The sequence below is a fragment of the Taeniopygia guttata genome, chromosome 3 (genome assembly GCF_048771995.1).
Source record: "Taeniopygia guttata chromosome 3, bTaeGut7.mat, whole genome shotgun sequence".
Taxonomy (NCBI): Eukaryota; Metazoa; Chordata; class Aves; order Passeriformes; family Estrildidae; genus Taeniopygia; species Taeniopygia guttata.
In genome coordinates this window covers 17984962-18005132 of record NC_133027.1, presented here as the reverse complement: position 1 = coordinate 18005132, position 20171 = coordinate 17984962, and positions in this window count along the sequence as shown.

The window sequence follows — 20171 nt, the reverse complement described above, 5'->3', positions numbered from 1 at the left end:
TCTCCTCATCTGCTTATTTACTTCCTGGATCTCCTTGGGAAGAAATGAACCAGTGCCCACCAAAACAAAATGTGGGAACTCAAAAGCATTCCCAGCACATTTATACCACAACCCAGAGCATGCAGCATCTACTATTTCATGCTATGTAAACGCCAATCTGTGGGCTGCAACACAGTCCTCACACTTTTAAATATGATGAACCAAGCCACCCCCACAGATAAAAACCTGTCATGTTTTAGATATAACCATATGGGCTATGTGGTGTGGACTAGGTTCATCTGCTCCACTGCTCTACAGAGGACTAGCTTTGAATAACAGCCAATCTGTGTTACTTGGTCCAGGGGACTGGAGATCATTCTGTGAGGTGGGTGTGCTGAAAAACATAGCTGGAGCTGGTGTTGTAAGTAGGTGGCTATACCAGGGCCACAGGAATAGCAAGGCCATGAAGAGGTTAATGAAGGAAATTATATAGTCTAACCATCAGAACAATGAAACTAAGGAACAGCTTTCCCATTGCTGTGAGGACAAGAAACAAAGCTTCAAAAAGAAGCTGATGTGTTTTGTGATGCCTCCCACAGCACAGGATGATTTTTAGTCTAGGTCCGAGCTGTCATATCCTTGCTCATGAAACACCTATACCCTAGAAGATACTACTTGTATCTCACTAGCTGGTATTTGCCAAATCTTTCAATGGAATTAATCCAGTACAAAATGGAGTCTGATTCACCTTTGCAATGATGTGTGGCTTTGAATCCTATTTTCCTATATACTATGTTCCAATTTGCTAGGAAGTTTTACAAAGAGTAGTCTTTTTTTTTTTTTTTAATCTGAAGAGCAGTCTGAGAGTTTCAAAGAGTCTCAAACTCCAAGAAATCAGCCCTCACCTAATTAAGAGCTCGTTTACTCCAAACAGAATTGCTACAATGAGGTACAGACTGTTTCTGATCTGCTTGGAAAACACCTTTTCTGATGATGCCAGATGAAATACCATTCGAAGACTTTTTTCAAGCACATATACTTGGTCCTCTTTTAACTATAATGAAGATAAAATCTCTGTCTGCACACAGATTTTCTGAATATCTAACCATATGCACTTGTCTACATCTATATATACACAGAGACACACATATATATGCTATATTAACAGTCCATGAAGTAAATGAGTGAAAAAAACATGGTTTTCTTCATTTTTTTATTTTTGTTCCCTTTTTTATTTTCTTTTCGCTATTCTCTGCTTTCTTAGCCATGTTTCTTGCAACCCCAGTGTAAGGAGATACTTAAGCACACACTTAACACTGTAAAACTATTTAGAATATAGAGAGAGCACATACTTGTGCATGAATGCATGTCCCTAAACACACACAGAATTTCACATTTTCCTGTTCCTTAACAGCAGCTAGCCAGCCTTCCTTCCTTCCTTCCTACCGACCTACCTACCACTGACATTGTTCTTCACAGCATATTCCCATCAAAGCCATGCGATGGGTTTGCTGTAACATGGAACTATGGCCTTCCCAGCTCACACTGAGGCTCACTGAACATCCAGCTTGACAAATACAGGAATCATACAAGGTTTTGGGCTAAAATTGGCATCAGAGCATCCCAGTCCCTTGCATTTACTGTTTTCTAATGAATACTGTCCGGGATTTACCTGCAATTGTCAGGGACAAGCTACTACTAATGAAATCTGAGCTAGTGTTAAAAAGGAGAGGACTCCCTTAGTTTGTTTATCACCTCATTAGCAAAATTAATTAGTGAAAACATTTCACCATGACAATCACAAATTAATCCCCAGGCTACCTACCTGTAGATTTTGGGACGAAACCTTTTCTGGAAGGACTATTTTCTCTAGAATCTGAAGTTAACTCAGGCACAAACCCCTTTCAGGTTTTAATTGTCTATGTGCTCACAAGGATCTAAAGAAGCTTTGAAAATAAATGCAAGTTCTTGATGTATTCACTGCCTGCAATACTTTGCAGAGCTTCTTCAGAATTGTGTATTTCAAACAGAAGGATAACCTTGAGCAGTGTAAGATCTTCAGGAATTATTAATTTCTAAATTTTGTACTCAGAAAAATATTTTCAATCCTCTACTGAGTAAACAATAGCACGATGCTAAACCCACAAAACCAGAGCAGAAATATATGGATTATGGACTCTCTGGGCATCCTTAAAAGCAAAACATAATTGCATTAATAAAATGAAAAGGAAATTTGAAAGTAGAGTCAAGACTCACACAGTAATACCAAACAAAAATGTGTTAATTAAATGCCAAATCAAATTGGTGCATTTTTAACAAGATTTTAGGTCTTGCAATGATTTGCTTATTCTGCTTAACAAAAGAAAAGGAGTTTCACAGCATGGGAGCTGAGAAAAGAAACACCCTAAAACCGACATCATCTATTTAACAAACAGAGCTGAGAAAAGAGTTTTTATTCAGCTAATAAATAGGTATTGTTTCCTTTAAGTACTGGTGAATATGCACCAGAAAGAAAGAGAAAATATTTCAGTTTTATTATCTTATTTCCAGCCCCTTGCCGTTCTGTTCTTTTCCAAAATTTTGGCAGCTGCTAAGCAGCCAGCAAATACAAGTGAGTGACGTTCCAGAGAACGGGATGACCTTGCCACCAGTAAACCCATGTGGACAGGTTGGAAGAAAGCTCATGTCTACAGGGCAAGACAGACAGATGACAGTTTTTTCCCAGGGTAAGACAACTCACTTGGTGGACACAACAGACAATCTGGCTACTGCATCTGTAATCCAGATGGTCATTAGTATTTGAGAATGGCTCACTATTACTGAGCCCAGTTTAGTTCATTTAATGTAGATGACCTTCTTTGCTTCACCTCCAAACCAGACAGTCACTTTTTGCCTAGAGGACCCCCAGCTTTAAATATGATGAGCATTAAAGAACATTACTGCATGCAGACCCAAGCATTTAACATGTGCTGGTATTTGTGCAGTTTATAAAATATACATAAGAAATAATATGCTGTATTTTCAGACATACTAACACACTCCATGGCAAGTTTCCTATGTGCATAATTTGAGTTATTATGCATAATAGCAAGGGGGGTTTTGTTTTGCTTTGGTTTTTTTTGTGAAACCATTTGAAGTTCAGATTTTCAATAGATAAAAATGGGCAGAGCTTCTCTAAGATTATCAGCTGAAATGTTAAATCCTAAAGTTATACATTAAAAAACATGCAGAGAGCAAGCTTTCAGAGGACTGTAAAAACAACTGGATGGAAAACAGAACCCAGTGTTTTCTTGATGTTTTGATCATTACTATTTTAAATTAAAATATGTCTTATATTTTGGACAAATAATTAATTGTTAGAAGATTTGGGGAAGGGTTAAACAAAATTTACCTCAGCCTGCCTCCATAATAATTTTCTTTGTATGTAGGTAAAGTAGAAATAGAATTTGGAGACTAAAAATCTGAAATATCTTTTTTGTTGTTTTCCACTGATTTTACAGTCTGCCTGAACACTACAAGTATTTCAGCAGATTTGAGAGTGTACCCTTGAAACACCTTCTTTATTTCTGTAAGCATTTATGCATGTTTTTCTCCATCACTGAGATGGGAGATTTTAAAAACAAAAATAGTTGTAACTGTAATTGTAACTGTAATCAGTGTTTGCAATTTACAGTGCAGACTTACCAGAGAGATGTTGCAGATGTCCTGAAGGTGATATTCATCTAAGAATCAGGTGAAACAGAGTCCTACAATGGATATCAAAAAATTGAAATTCTTGTGTTTGTCACTTATTTTAAATGTCACTCATTTTAAGTGTCACTCACTGAATTTAAGTGAAACACCATATTGTGATTAGAACTCTTGGGAAAAATATGAGGTTTGGGGTTTTTTTTCACTTATAGATTTTCAGGATGACTGGGGACAGGTGTCATAAGATATTGAAAGATACTTTTGTGACTAAGATTTACAGTGGATTTTCATAGAATTCAAGAGACCTAAACAACTAAGATGTATCTCCAAGGATGTATTTAGGCTGATTAGAAAGGTTTAAGCCTGACTTTAAGAACAATAAAACTTCAGCTATTTGGGTTATATAAGAGGTGGGTAAATGCCACATTATTAGCATAAGATGGGTATAAACTCTCAGTTACATGCCCAGCTGGGATGGCTGCTCCACTTTGGTTCACTGAATGGCAGCAATGACACTCGGGCAGCTGGTATACCAAAACAGCTCTGCTATCTGACCCTACCACACCTTTGAAAATTACACAAGGCATCATGTTCAGCCATAAATCAAGCTAGTGGTAGTCTTCTCAATCTTAAACAAGTGAATTTTATCCAGAGAATTGGTCACACACTCTTTAATCTACAGATTTAAAATTACTTGTATCCCTACCCAGAATAAATCTCACCTGATTATACGCTGGTCCTCTGTCCTTCCTATTGAAAGTGGACCACTGTCCAAAGGCAGGAAAGATTCATGGTACTTGAGAGAGAAAGAAAAAACAAAAGGGTCTGGATTTATAGCCCAGTGCCAGGAAAAACCTGGAAAGGAGGTGTCCTAAGTTCTAATGTTCATTCTTTCAGGGACGGCAGGGATGGCAAAAGTTTTTTCAACTAATAAGTCTGCGGATGCTTGAATAATGTATAGTATATATAATGAATAGTATGAAGTTTGAGTGCAGCTCCATATCTCAGTTACCCCTCTCTACAAAGCAAGAACACTTGCCTTCTCCTGCCCTTTATCCATCCTGACATCATATTAACTTTTTCTGAATGGGAATTTTCAGGCAAGGACAGCTTTCTGTAAAACCCATATGGAAAGAGTTCCCTGTAATGAGGCCTGCTCTATACCAAAGACACCTTTTTCTCAGCTGCAGACACATACCTCTTCATTTGACTCCTTACAACAAAACCCTTCCATATACCTAATACCTGTTCTAGAAGATAAAAGAAAAGCAAAGACAAAATCTGGGCTGTGGTGACCTATGTGTTGGTGGCCCTGTTGCCGCGCAGCAGCGCAGCTGCCACCTCCCCGCTCAGCTGGGCTCACTGAGGCAGGAGAGCCCCGGGAGGCACAGCTGATGTTCGTGTCCTGCACAGATGGGCACTTCCCTTCCTGCCCTGGTGTTTGCTGGAGTCCCGAGCAGGGGATGCTGCAGGGTGGAGCTGAACCATCTTGTCCCCCAGCCATCGTTGTCCTCCACCATCCTTCTCCAGTGCCCTTCAGCCGGGCAACTCTGCTGCCTTTCTCCACTGGACACTGGCACTAGGGTGACCTCTGCAGCTTTGAACTCCTCTACAGCAGACACCAAAACTCCTTTTATATTCTTACAAGGTCAGTTCAGAAACCAGCAGCAGCAAGATAAGGACATTCCCCAGCTGTCAGTTACATATAAGACAAAAAAAAAAAAACTAAAAACAAAAACAAAAAACAAAACAAAACAAAACAAAACAAAACAAAACAAAACAAAAAAAAAACCAAAAAAACAAAAAATACCACAATGGTTATAAAAAATGCAAGAACTCCAACACCGATGGATTTCATTTCACTTCCCTTGGCATCCCTGACTCCTGTCAGCATTTCTGGAGTTTCAAGAGGGGGAGCTAGTTAGCTAACAGAGTCCAGGCTGTTAGAGAAACTTCCCTTGGCAGCAACCCACAGCTTTCAGATTTTAAGCGAAGCAGAATGAAAACAGAGTTCACAGCTTCAGCTCATCCCCAAGAAGCACTTTGTACAGCATTGCCGCTCCTGCTTTCCCCATAAACCTAACTGATTATTGAAGAGATCACATAGACACAGCATGAAAGCTGATTATGTCTTGACAAGCGAAAAAACATAAACAGAATTTTTAATCATGGTACACACAAATGAGTTTGTAAAAAGCTTATGAACATATAATATACAGATCTAAATAAGTAAGGGAATATAACCTTACATACAGAATGACCTGTGACTGAAATTTTTGCATCAAAGACACAGTACAGAATTTTTACATTTTAACAAGTACAGAATTTCACATAAGAAATGTCAGGGAAGGAAACTCACTCATAACTATTCAGACAATACTTTTTCTTCTAGCAAAATTAAAGACATTCATTTGTCCTTAAGAAACATGGAGGAGTCCTGGGTCTTTGCAGAATCTTGTACCACTTAGCTCATTATGCAGAACAGCAAGTAACTTTTACATCTCTTGCTGTCTCTGAGTTTTCATAACAAAGCTCATACATAGTCCCTTTGTGTGGTTTATCTCTCCATGTGCTATTCTTTCTCCTTAGTTATACACTCCCCACCCACAAACACACCTGTGTGCTCATCTGCCTTTGGAGGTGCTGTCAGTGGTGAGCCCAGACTGCTGCGCCCTGGGCAAACACTCACAAGTGTGCAGCATGGACCAAGGGCTGCTGTAACTCCTCTAAGAGCTTGCTGTCAAATAACATGCAAGCTTTTGTGCAAGATCACTCTTTTACTGTGTCTTTTTCCCCCCTTAGATATACTCTTTTAATTGAAAGCAATGTGGCAAAATTGCCAGTTGTTACTTCAATGGCTGGAAGCCTCCAGCAGGCTAAAAGTTTTATGCTGCATTTGCCCCATCGAGCTCTATCAAGCCAGGCAGTTCAAATGGCAAATGACTTCTATAAACCCTTTTTCCCACCAAGGTCTTCCAAACATTTAGGCCTGGCAACAGTGGAAATGTAAAAGGCTCACACTGTGCTCTGAAAGTCACACAGGGCAACTCTTGTTCTAAATTCCTGTTTATTTCTTGTTCTTGATACAAAGTGATACTGTGACAGGTCAGGTCCCATTACATGTAACTGTTGCCACACACCGATGCCATTCCCCTATATTCCATTTCTGATTTTAGCTTTTCTAAATACTGCTTCATGGCCAAAATCTTTTGCTGTGCTGAAGCACGTAGCAAATCACATTGCCATTGACAATTCCGTTCCTCCACAATTCTGCAAGGAAAATATCCCACAATACATTAACTCTTGTCTTCTGTAATACTCTTTTCCATGAGAAGACAAATATTTTGTTCAATGGCAAAACTGATGGTATTTATATGTGTTTCTTGGTAAGACGGAAATGTTGAAATCAGTCGAATTATTGTTATTGATTTCTTTCAAGCCTTGACTTGGAATTATAAAGCTATTAGGGATCACAGGGAAAGTCCCAGAAAACTGTGTTGCCATTCTCTGTAAACACAAACTCATTTTTCTTTTGTGTTTGCATTAGTTTGTGTTTTCCTTTCCTTTCTATGTTTTAAACCTTATGATGTAACTTTCTGCTTTGCATGTCAACTGCTTTACATATGAACCTTCCTCACTTAGACAGATGTCAAAATAGATTAAGAGCTGGTTGTTACTCAACAAATAGTATTTTCATATGTTTCCCAACAAATTCCACTTCTGAGATAAAAAGCAAAGTATATCAGTTCAGAACAATTTGGCCAAGTCTGGTCACCATAGTCATTGGATCCTAAATATCTTTGGGGTGCTCAGCTGAAAGCATGAAAGGTGAAGAAGCTTCCATCACTCTGTAGTTGATATTAGTCACTAGTGAAACATTCTAGCAATAGGAAAGGTAGGGTAGTATATAACATCTCTGAAAACAACAGTAAAGCAAGAATAACTTAAATAAATAATATAGTAAAGCAAAATAAATATTAATTTTTGAAGTATTTTACCTTCTTCATTTTATTCTTGGAGACATAGAACTAATTTTTGTGTTCACTTAGGGTACTCAGCATTCGATGTCTATTAAGGTGATCATGATTTGTTGCAGACTTGGAAGATGCAAAACCACTGATGCAATTTTATTTGGTCATAATGCTTGAGCATGAGAGTGTATGGCTCTCCTAGTGGACTGAACACCGTCCTGCTCTTCTGTCTGTGAATGCAAATGTTGTGTCATTGTCCATGGGCACCTGTGAAGTGGTGGGGAAGAGGCAGGACTCTGCCTTCACCTACCAGACAGCAAGTGCCTTGTGTGGCAACCTTTTCCTGGGCACTGCAGGTGTAGAACCAGAGGGTCACTAGGACAAGTCCAGAGCCAAAAGGGAAGCATGTATCAACTCAATCTTTGCAGATTGCATTGCAAGTAGATATAATGAATTTAATACTTTTTCTATAGCAAATTGCATCACTGTGGCTGCACACCATGGCTCACAGTTAAGAAGCAAACTCTCACTGAGCTCTTTATGAGATTAAAATACAGAAGTAATCTGAACCACTATTGTCTAAAATTTTTCTGAACTAGAATTTAATATTGGTCGTACAAACATGAAGTTACAGGATTGAAAACAGTGCGTTATTTCCTTTACTGTTGAGAGTTTCCTACTTTGGAAAAATAAGGCTCTCAACTTCAGCTGAATGGTTTCTTCCAAGATATAAGATAAGGTCCATCAAATCACATTGTTTTATAATTATTTGATAGTGTTTTCTGCTTTGATGGAGCTACTTGAAATATGAAGTCTGCTGGCAGTGGAGGTAGAAACACAGCTCATCATTCATTGTTGCTATAGATGAAGATACGATGTCTCTAGGTTCTGCAAAAGGTGCATTCCCTGTTCCAAATATGAAAATTCCAATGAATTAGTTCGGTACTCAGAAGATGAAAATCTTTCAATTCCTTGGTATGGGAAAGCATCTGAGTGTCTACTTCCAAGCCTTTCCTTCCTGTGCCTCAAATTCTTATTCTTGCTAAATGCAATAGTCACTGAAAGGACAAGATTGGTGTCCTTTGTTCACAGTGTGGTGTTTCAAGGTGATGTCAGATGTGGTATCAGCAAATAAAACTGATGAACAAAGCACGGGAAGCAAAAATATGTCTTGTAGAAAAGAATAGACTTTCAGATGATTCTGTCTCTATGTTGCTTCACCAAATGGTTCCTGAATTGGAAGCCTGCATGGTAGTAGCACAGGGAAAAGAGGGGTTGACAATAAAATAGAGGGGTATCTCATCAGCCAGTAAGACCTGATTGGAGTCACGAAGAGAAGGCTGCAGTCTCCACTCTAGTGGTTTCTCCTAGGACATGCTGCTGCAGGTTTACTACCCCATTCCTCACTTCTGCAACACTTATCGTAGTCAAAGAACAGATGCCATAGCACATAGTCCACTGAAGATCATTCACTTCAGCAATTCCTAAACACCTTTTCTGTCTTGTCTCTAGTTAAAGTTATCTTCGACCACCACATTATAATTTTCTTCTGTGATAAAAATACCAACGTTAGTAGCAGCATTTAAGACTTGCCAATAGAATCTTCTCTATAGAGAATTTCATAACTCTTTTGTTTTCTTCCTTTTTATTTAGAGTCCATACATTTACAATTATATCAGAATGTGGCCATCAGCTGAACATCAGTGGTATTGCTAGCTGAAGCCTATGAGCTTCGTGGCACTTGTTTATCAGGCTTGTGAATTCTGGCAGAGGCAGCTGTAGAGTTTCAATTAAATTAACAGAGTTGCACAGACCCTAATATCTGATCTGAACTGCTCAGTAGTAGGAAAATTATTGCATTCCTTTTTTTAATTCCTTAGTTTTCTCAGCTCTTAATAGAAGCAGGTAAGAGCTTTTTAGCTCATAAGCTACATTTCATACTCCCACACCAATCATGAGATTTCCATTGAGCAGTTCATAGTTGTTGTACTGAGCAGTTTGCTTGATCATAGAGGAGACATCTACAAAATCCAGTCTAGAAAATTCAACTGATTTGTGGTGAAACTCACCAATATCAGGGAGTTAAGTATCATATGTCTAGATATCCAAACTCCTCTGTTCACAGGTTTGGGCTTCTGAAGTCACTTTTTGGCCTTTGGGAGTTGTAAATTTGTCAGGACATCATGCCTCTTAACTGTTTCACCCAGGGGCCATATTTGTATGCCAAATGTCTCCATGCTGAGCAGGGCTGCTTTCTTTAACTTTGGGATTTCTGTTACTCTGAATGAGTCATGATCCACCACACTCTTAATTATCTCATTAACATATTTTCTTTATTCTTGCCTAGCCTCTACCTATTAAAGAGGTGGCTGGATACCCCAAATAAGTCAAAAGCCTACTGGCATTTTGCAGAGTCCTTCACACTGCATAGATCCAAACAAAAGCACTCTGTAGGCTCAAATCATTGTTTGTGTTTCAAGCCGAACAATCATAAAGAGGATATGGGGAATGAGAGTCACAAAATCATTGAGTTTGAAAGAGACCTTCAAGTTCATCCAGTCCTGCTATCAACCCAGCACCACCATAACCACCCTTAAATCATATTCCCAAGTGCCACATCCCAACGCCTTTTGAAAACTTCCAAAGATGGTGATTTCACTACCTCCCTGGAAAACTTATTCTAATTCCTGACCACTTTCAGTGATTTTTTTTTTTTTTTGGTATCTAATCGGAACTTCCCAGGTGCAATGTGAGGCCATTTCATCTCATCCTGTCACTTGAGACATGGCAGAAGAGAACAACCCTCTGCCTAGCTATAACCTCCTTTCAGGCAGTTGTAGAAAGCAACAAGGTCCCCCCTGTGCTTTCTCTTCTCCAGCCAAAACAACCCCAGTTTCCTCAGCTGTTCCTTAGAAGATATTTTCTAGACCTTTTATCGGCTTCATTGGCCATCGTTGAGTACTCCAGTACCTCAATGTCCCCTTTGATGTCACATGGGAAAGCCAACCCTTCAGATGACACTGCCATGGTTGCTACAAGACCAACATTCAGCCCCATGGCACCTTCTGTATTTGGTGTGCTGTTAGTGGATTACCTCCTGGAGCGTGTTTGTAGGTACAGGACCACATTTCCAGCTGCCTGGGTGGCACTGTGCTAATTGCCAACTGGCTGTTGCACTATGTACACAAAAGGTGTCTTGTGACTATCTGTCAGTGATGTCACAACTACGTCAATAATCTTCAGTAAATACACAAAGTTTGACTTTTATCCTTTCCCTTACAATTTCCATTACATAATACCTAAGAGACTCTCCAGGCATTGCATTTCTAAGGCGATTAGTGCATTTCTTGAGCAGCTAATGTCACTTGGCCTCTGGCTCTGTGCCTCAAAGCTCCAAAGCTGGTGCAACTGTTAACCCTCCAAATAACACTGCTTGTTGTGCCTGCTGCCTAATCAAACTGCTTCATAAATTCCTTCCATGTAAATTACTTGAGTGTCACTCTAAACACAGGAAAATATTGAGAATAATTACCAAAAAAACATGTTCCTACTTATCTCCTGGTAAAGAATATGAGAAGCCTTCAAGTCAAAGTTAGTTTTGCTGAGAATTCACAATTAAAATCTTAAGTCTTCTCTGTGTGAAAAAAATACTTTTCTTTTTCATAGAGTGGGATTAAATCGAGCATGTTTACTATGTCTCCTTACAGACAGTAGAAGCAGATCATAATCTGAAGCAGTAATAGTAAAACCTTAGAATGAAATAATGTGTTCACTATCTGAAGTGCTGGATGACTCTCAGTGGTAGCAGAAAACAACATATTCCGATTCATTTACTGCCAAAAATATGTACATAAAAACAATGGAACTAGCATGCTGCTTCGGATCAGTTATAGGGAAAAGAGCTGCAGTTTCCTCACTATCATAGCCACCTTTCTGTTTTGTCTCACTGCCCCAGCAAGCCTTGGGTCTGCTGTGAGTTGTCTTGTAACAGGGCACAAGGCAAGAGATGTGAGATGAGATCCATGATGCCTGACTTTCTGGGATGCAGAAGTCTTACTGGTAGGCAAAATAAAGGAAAAGACAATGCCTCATAACACCTCAGGTCTTTGAAAAGTGGATTTGAATGTATTATAGCACAAGAAGCCAGCTGGGAATTTTGAAACTCCTCTTTATAAAGTGTTTTTGTTTTTTTTTTTTTGAAGAACAAGTCATATGTGAGATCAGTGTTCACTGACTGTATCTCCATTTTGACCTAACAGCACAATCCCATTTCATAAAAGAAATATTTTCTCATTCTCCTATCAAGCTTCTGCTGGCTCTTGTACCTGAAGTTTGAGCCTAGACAATATGAAGAATTTAGATGCAGAGGAATATAAAGGAGCATTGATCTCGAAAGATTATTCCATAAGATATGTTCTGAAACACTGTTGCTGTTTTTCCAATTTTTAAATTTTATTCCTTCTGATTTTGGGGTGGCAGTCTATTTTGCACACATGTCTTTCACAATGGGATGTACATTTCAATATTTCACATTAGAACTACAATCATCCAAGCCAACTGCCATTTTGTGAGATAAAACTGTCTTGTTTTAACAATGAAAGAGGAGCTAATACTTATACTTTAATTTAGCTGAATTCTCAGTGGTAATTTTCCAGGGTTCTGGTCTTCTTCAAACTCTTACAAAGTAGCACTATGTAGGATACAATCCCATTGATTTTAACATATGGCATTACACGTGTGTAAGGATTACATCTGGTAGCAAAGACGCAAAGGATTACAACAGAACCAGTGCCAGACAACTCCAAGATGGACCCACCAATGGTCAAGGCTGACCCCATCAGCAACAGAGATGGACCCTCAGGGATAACATAGTAAAGAAGGGGAAAATAGAAGTGATAATATGTGAAAGGAACAACCCTGCAGACCCTAACATCAGTGAAGAAGGGGTGCTCCACATGCAGGAGCAGAGTGCCCTGCAGTCTGTGGTGCAGCCCATGGTGAGGCAGCTGTGCCCCTGCAGCCCCTGGGGGTTCATGGTGGAGCAGAGATCCACCAGCAGCCTGTGCAGGACCCCACAGCAGAGCAGAGGGATGCCTGGAGGAGCTGTGACCCTGTAGGAAGCCCACACTGGAGCAGTCTGCTCCTGACAGTACCTGTGGTACCAAGAGAGAGAGGAGCCCTCCCTGGAGCAGACTTACTGACAGCACCTCTGATCACACAGGTGACCCACACCGCAGCAGCCCGTTACTGAAGGACTGTACCCCACGGAAAGGGAACCACTTTGGAGCAGTTAATGAACTGCAGGGAAGGACTGACACTGGAGAAGTTCATGGAGGACTGTTTCCTCTGGAAGGGACTTCAGGCAAGAGTAGGGAGTGTGTGGAGTGCTGTCACTTAGGCAGAGGGAATGGCAGAAACGTGTGATGAGCTGACTGCAGTCCCCATTCCCTGGATCATTGGAGGGAAGGAGAGAGAGAAAATGGGAGTGAAGTTCAGCCCAGGAATAAAGGTGGTGTCGGGGGAACATGTTTTAAGATTTGAATTTATTTCTCATTACTCTTCTCTGATTTGATTGGTAAGAAATTAAACTAATTTCTCCAAGAGGATCCTGTTTCCCATGATAGTCCCTGGTGAGTGATCTCTCCCTGCCCTTATTTCAACCCATAAGCCTTTCATTATACTTTCTCTCCTCTGCCCAGCTGAGGAGGGCAGTGATAGAGAAGCTTTGGTGAGCACCTGACATCCAGTCAGGGTCAACAAACAGCAGTTTATTGGTCAATCATGTTAACTGAATTTTTCTTTTTAATTTTATTTCCTTAATGCACTATTTAAAAATTATATTATGTTAGAAGATAGTTCTAAGATAAACCAATTAAAGATAATGAACCTAATTCTTTCTTTTCTTTAACACTGCTTAATGCTCCTCTGCTAGAGATAATAACATTTTTCTAGGTGACAGCTACTAACTTCAGAGGCACACAGCTTTGAAACAAAAAGAGCCTTCCCATTGCTAGCTGCTGGTATTGTTCCTCTTCTGCCCTTTCCTCAAGGTTTTGCCTTGCAATGCACTTCAGGGGTTCAGACTTCACCCACATGTTTATCACTCTCTGTTCTGTAATGGAATTTTCTTGGTTCTGTGCAAGTATTAGATGCAGAGGCCACCCCAACACCCTGACAGGTGCGTAGCATACCATGTTAGAGACAATTGTAGTATTTGGACAGCTAGAATACACTCACCTTAAGACAGTAAAGTCCCACCTTCAAGAAAGATTCAGCTGGCCAAAAAATTCTGGTCAAAAATTATTTCTTTTTTTTTTAACTTTCAACATCTCTTGGAAATAATGACCTTCAATAAAATTCTGGTTGCCCTGCATCACCCAGATACCTGTATCACTGCTACCTTCTGTGCAGACTTAATCTATTAGCAGAGGAGCCTATATCTTCCCTGACCCTGAATATCAGGGTGAGCATGCAGAGAAGCTGCCATTAACAGAGATTGTTCAGGGCTTCCCAAAGTTTCCCAGGCTTGCAACTCACAAGAGCTCCAAAGTCCTAAAGGTCAGATAGCAAAGGTGATCTTTGTGTCAATTATACCAATTTCCTATCTGCTCACTAGGTAGACTCACTCTTCAAGGGTTTCTAAATCTGTGTCAGTCATCCAGGAAAATGCAAATGTTTCATTCTTTTCCTTTCTCCTTTTTACTTTGTCAGCTCTATTACAGAAAAAAAGACAAGCAAGATTCATTCTTGGTGGAAAATCTAATGATCACAACATGCTATGTTAAGATAAAGAAATTAGTCTTGCTGGCCTAGTTTAGTTCATTTACTTTATGCTCTCTTCCAATTTGCTACTTTACTGCAAATTAATATATAATCTGGATATCCAAACATCCTTCAATCTCTGTAATAGTCTGTGCTGATAAACTGAGACATAAGATGTTTTCTGCATAACAGCTAAAATAAAGCAACGTCAAGTAGCAGTACACTGGTAAAAGTAATTTTCAGATCTGCTACAACACATTGCAGGAACTGCCAGATCAATTTGCATAGAAATAGAAAGCATTATGTGACCCTCATAATCCCAGTAATACACACCTCAGTAGCAGGTTTTTAGGGAACCTGGAGGAGTTTTTCCATAAACATCACACTCTTATATTTACACAGACTGGTTTCCTTATCGAAATACAGGCTTGATCAATGTATGGAATCAGAGTGATTCCTCATGGTTTAGCTAAGGCAATGCTAGCCTATTTTATTACTTGACTTACTTTTTTCTCGGCTGACAGGAGTACTATATAGGATACAAAAAGCAGAGGACAAACATTAGCTTCATGTGACATGTAAAAACAGAGAAAGAAAAAGTAGGGCAGAAGGAGGGATATGGAATATATTTCTGCCATGTCCATAAGAGCAGCTGGCAGCTGCACATCACCAAAACATTCTACTACATTCATTTCAAGATTTTACAGCAGTTTCTAAACTATACAAAGCTGATCTTATATATTTTACAGCCAAGCTTTCAGAATTCATTTTCAAAATCAGATACAGGCATGGTAATGTACTGCCTTGAAAGCACTTTACATAACTGTTCAGTAATTTAGTAGGTAACTAAAGTGATATTCACAGTGACTCAAAGCAGCTAACAAGGAATCCATTTAGAATACCATCTTTCCAGTTTCACAGGCATCCATGGAGCTATAAAAAATCTGTACTGTAATATGCTTGTCAGGTGACTAATGACCAGAATTAATTTGTTTTCACATCCCAAGATTCCTTTTCTGTTTTATCAACATTTAATTAAAACCATTCAAACCCCTTTGTAGAGTGCAAGTAGCTCCACAAATTCAACTACTATAAAGACTGTGAAAACAAGTAATAATGAATCTGCATGTATAGTGGTATTTGCCATAGCAGTGAGATCTGCTCTTGATCTGAGCTTCCAGCTTTAGGCTTATCTGTGAAAACAGCAACACTTTTTAGGATAGACTTGAAGCATAGGTGAATTATCTTGTTCAGGGATATAGTCAAACAAATAATGATTTCTGGCATGTCTGGTCTTGTTTTCTGTGTCAATTTCAAAAGTTCTTTTTATTATTATTTCTATGGAGAAAACAATTTCCCTTTAGAATGAGCAAGAATAATACCGATTAGGTAGGGAAGGTCTGGTTCCATTCAATAGCCATCCACACTGTGAGGATTATAATGTAATGCAAATATTGCAGCAAAAGTTTACTGTGCAACTTTGTCTCAGCAGTAGCATTTGGGAAAGTAAATTTGCCCTGCCTCCAGAAAACAGTTTGATTCAACAGTTTTCATTTTCACATTGCTATTGTACTTGCAACCTGTATTACCATCCATACTCCAGCAACATGTTCTGATCCCAAGGGGGATGCTACTGTCTCAATAATGGAGACATGGCCTTTTCTGATTCGAAAAAAGATCCTTTTCCAGAACGTCAGCTGTAATGAATAGATTAAAATGATGACCTAATACTTAAAGAATATACCAGTTCAAAATGCTGTATTTGCTGGCATGCCATTAACATATAATACCAGTTTTGTGCAACAGCATTAAAATTACCGACTTTTCTAGTATACACCCAGTCAGATATTCACTTTTAAAGTTCCTTTCTGTACTCACAGTATTACAGGAAATGAGGGAGGTAAGCTCCAAATCACATATGCATTTCTTAGGATGTTCCCTAAGGAGGATAAATTGAGTATCATCACCTTAAATTCATAAAGAGGGATTTAAGGCAAATACAGATTAAATCAGTTTTCAAAGTTCAAACAGAATATTTGCAGCACAGATGGAATTTCACCCAAATTTCTTGAGTTCTCATCCAAAACATCATGTCTCCATTTTATTTTAAATGATTTCATGTCTGAATTAAAAGCTCTATTAAACAAAAGTTTTTGTCTTTTTAATCGCATGATAACACACTGGAACCTTCTGCTAGCAGGTTTAGAAGAAAATCTTATAAATGGGATGCCTTCTTTATATAATATAGGAAGTTATATAATTTAATTCAGACAGCTACAGCCAACGTTTCTCTCATGAGATATTTACATTGGGTTTGACTTGCACACATTGTTATAGCTCTGTACAAATGTGCTTCCAACCAGCAATGATGTAAAGTGTTAAAAGATGCCAAATTATTGCTAAAAATGTTGCACCAATTCCCAACATTTGTTCCCTGGAGATAGGGAAAAGTCTGGCGTTACATATCATTGTCTTCTAAATATGAACTTCTTGAACAAACAATCCCAGGGAAGTGCCGTGACTGTTGCGATGTCTGTAAAGCTATTATTTCAGCAGAGTAGCAATAGGAGCAACTCCACAGATTAGGGTTTTATCAACCCTGTAAATATGAATAAAAAGAAACAGAACAAGCAGTGGTTTGTTTTGGAGTACTCAGTTCTCTGCAAGTCACTGAAAGTCAAGCAAAGTAATGATGTTCCAAAACTGACTGAAAAAAGTTGATCAATTTACAGTTTCTTGTCAAATTTACAATTTCATATCTTCTCTAAGGAAGAACACAATAACTTCCTCTGAATTCTAAGTAAAAAAATACTACTTAATGATGTAATACATTTTACATCGCTAAAACTGAGTATCATAAAAGTGGAAGAGTGCAATCTGATTTATAATTTTTAGCTGACTAGCTATTTTGTAGCCATCTAATGAAATGACACAAAGAAAAACTGTGGCAAAAATCTGGCCATTTACACAAAATGTGAAATTTAATGTTGATCTGAATTTTATTTATGTTGCTAAATTTCTGCTTTTGCCTAAGGAAACAAACCAAACAAACAACATACCCCACAATCTGAAAAAAAGAAAGTAATTAAAAACAAAAAGAAGAAAAATCGTCCTCGTCACAGGCAATTTGGCCTCAAAAGAAATTGTAACAATTAGCATAAAGGGTATTGTCTTCAAATAGAATAGACATATCAGTTTTCCAAAAGGCTTGGCCAAGACAGAAAATTGTTAACAGCCAAAAACAATAATATTTCAAACAAGAAAACAATTTTTTAAAAAATTTAGTTCACGTACCTCACTGGAGTTAATGGAAATTATCTTTTTAATTTTTTTTCCACTATTTCCCATTAAACTTTTAGTGATCTCTTACTTAGGAACCATTTGGTGAATTGCTTTCAAACACCACAGAAACATTTGCAATTTGCAAGAAAACCTATTTTCCCAGCCTAAATTAAAGGATGAGGATGCCTAAAACAAAATTTTTCAAATGTTGCTTTGATGCAGACCTTAAAATTGAGCAGGCTTTTCCTCCTCCATGACCTACAGAAAAACCTGTCACAGCTCTCCTGGCAAATGTGGCACTCTCTGCGATTCAGCTATGTGATAGTGATGGCATTTCTGCATTTCCTTTGTTCTTTTTGATTCATTTCTGTTACTAACGCAAACCATATAGGGACCATTTTTGATTGCTAACAAATTATTAGCCATAACCCACCAAACAATTTGAAGAAAAAAATGTATCTGTCACAGTAAGATCTACACTACTGTCAATTTCAGACAGCACTTATACAGAAATATTTTCTCTCCCAAATATCATATCTAATATTCCCACAATTTCTTTCAAAAACTCATGCATTATTCTACTCCTTAAACATAATTGCAATGCAGTGGGAATAAAAAATCTGGTTAAGGAATGCCTTGAATTGTTCCCTGCAGAGTTCTGTAGAGATGTGGACATATGTAGGCTCTGTCATTTCACTTCTGCCTTTGTGTCCTCAAGACTGGCCACTGTCCTCAGGCAGGGCTGCTGAATGGGCAGGTTTTCCTTGGGTGCCACACACCAGCGTGCTCCTGCTCCATCAATGTCCTCCTGATATCTATGCAATTAGTTCACACAGACCAATAGAGAACAACATCCTTATGCCAGAACAACTAGAGTTTGTTTTCACTCTAGCAGATGCTGAATTTAGCCAGTTAGTGCTTCTGGAAATTGGGATAGTTTTGATCCACAGGCTATGATATAAATACTGGAGCTTAATCATTGACCTGGACACGAAGCTGTTACTTTAAGACAACAGCAATGCTATCATTACAGGAATGAAAAAAAGAAATTAGTAATAAAACCATGGAGACATCATGATTTTCCCACAGTGAATTTTGTGACTTCTCATTATGGGATTATGCTGAAGAGTAAAAGATGAAATCGTAACATTTTAATGTTTTGTGTTCCTAATGTTCCAACATTAAGTACAGGGACACAGATACAGCAGGAACACCACTGAGATTGACACAGTTCACAGGTCAGTCTGTGCTTCAATTAAGCATCAAGATATTTTTAGAATGAATAGAAATGTGCCATAAACATCTTTTAATTGATTAAAACATCACAGCTAAAAGCTTTTCTAGTTACAAAGACTTCTTTCTTTCAAAAATGAAATTTTAAACAGAAATTGTTGGCATCAATTTTACTTCTCTTTTTCAATATCCTTGTGCAGAAACTTTTTACTTCTGGGGCTATTGATCAGTGATTACTTTATAGGTTATTAAGCTTGAAAAGAACTTTTTACAGCATAGCAAAAAACATAAAAATACATGACATGGAAAGTATCCAGCAGTAATTGTAACAACTTTGACATTTTTTTCCAGACAGGTGTTTCTTCTCTCTGAGAAAGACCTGCAAGTTTTGATGGTGTTTAATATTAAGATCAATTATCTTCCCAAGGGTTAGAGCTAACAAGGAAGCAGTTACCAAGGGGAAACTGTGATGCCATTTGTCTGTCTGCATTGCTGCCTGGGGGCTGCTGCAGTGGAGAGTCATACAGAGTGTGTGGCTTTCAAAGGATTGGACTGAGGAAGCCTCAGAACAGCTTCCCAGTGATCCTGGCTAGGGAAGTGGTGGGATATCAGGACAAAATATCCTATTCTCAGCACAGCAATAGCTTACAGCCACAGCTTTTATTAAAGAGCACTACTGAATTGCTGAAAACTAAGCATTTTGCTTGCTCTGGCAAAAAGTCAATGACTGAAAGTAAAACTGCACCCCCCCCCCCCCCTATTGTTCTGTTTGGAAACCTTCCACTGCTTAACAGTCCTTTTCAATGAAAGGTAAGAAATTATGAAAATAATATCCTTATCTGAGGATTTGATAACACTCATTTATACCTCACCTCGAAATATCTACTTCAAAAATCCAAGTGAAAATTTCTTTTGTGAAATCTTTAGTTCTGCAATCATTATCACAATAGCTTTCAGCCCACCCACCTAGAGTTCCTGAAAGGACTACCGGTATTTTATGCTGAAAGTCCTTTTTACAGAGATCATTATAACTTACATATTAATGAACTAATTTAACAGAATTATTCTACACAGTAAGTCATACCACAGCTAACAGTCATATCAAAAGGGCTAACTTCTGTTTCTCTGATTATTTTGCAAAATCCTTAATCTGTGCCTGACAGATTCACTGTAATTTTGCTTCTCCAGGGAAACCTTTATCTCCTGTACAAGTTCAGACTCCCCATTTTCATTATCTGTACAATGTGTTGACAT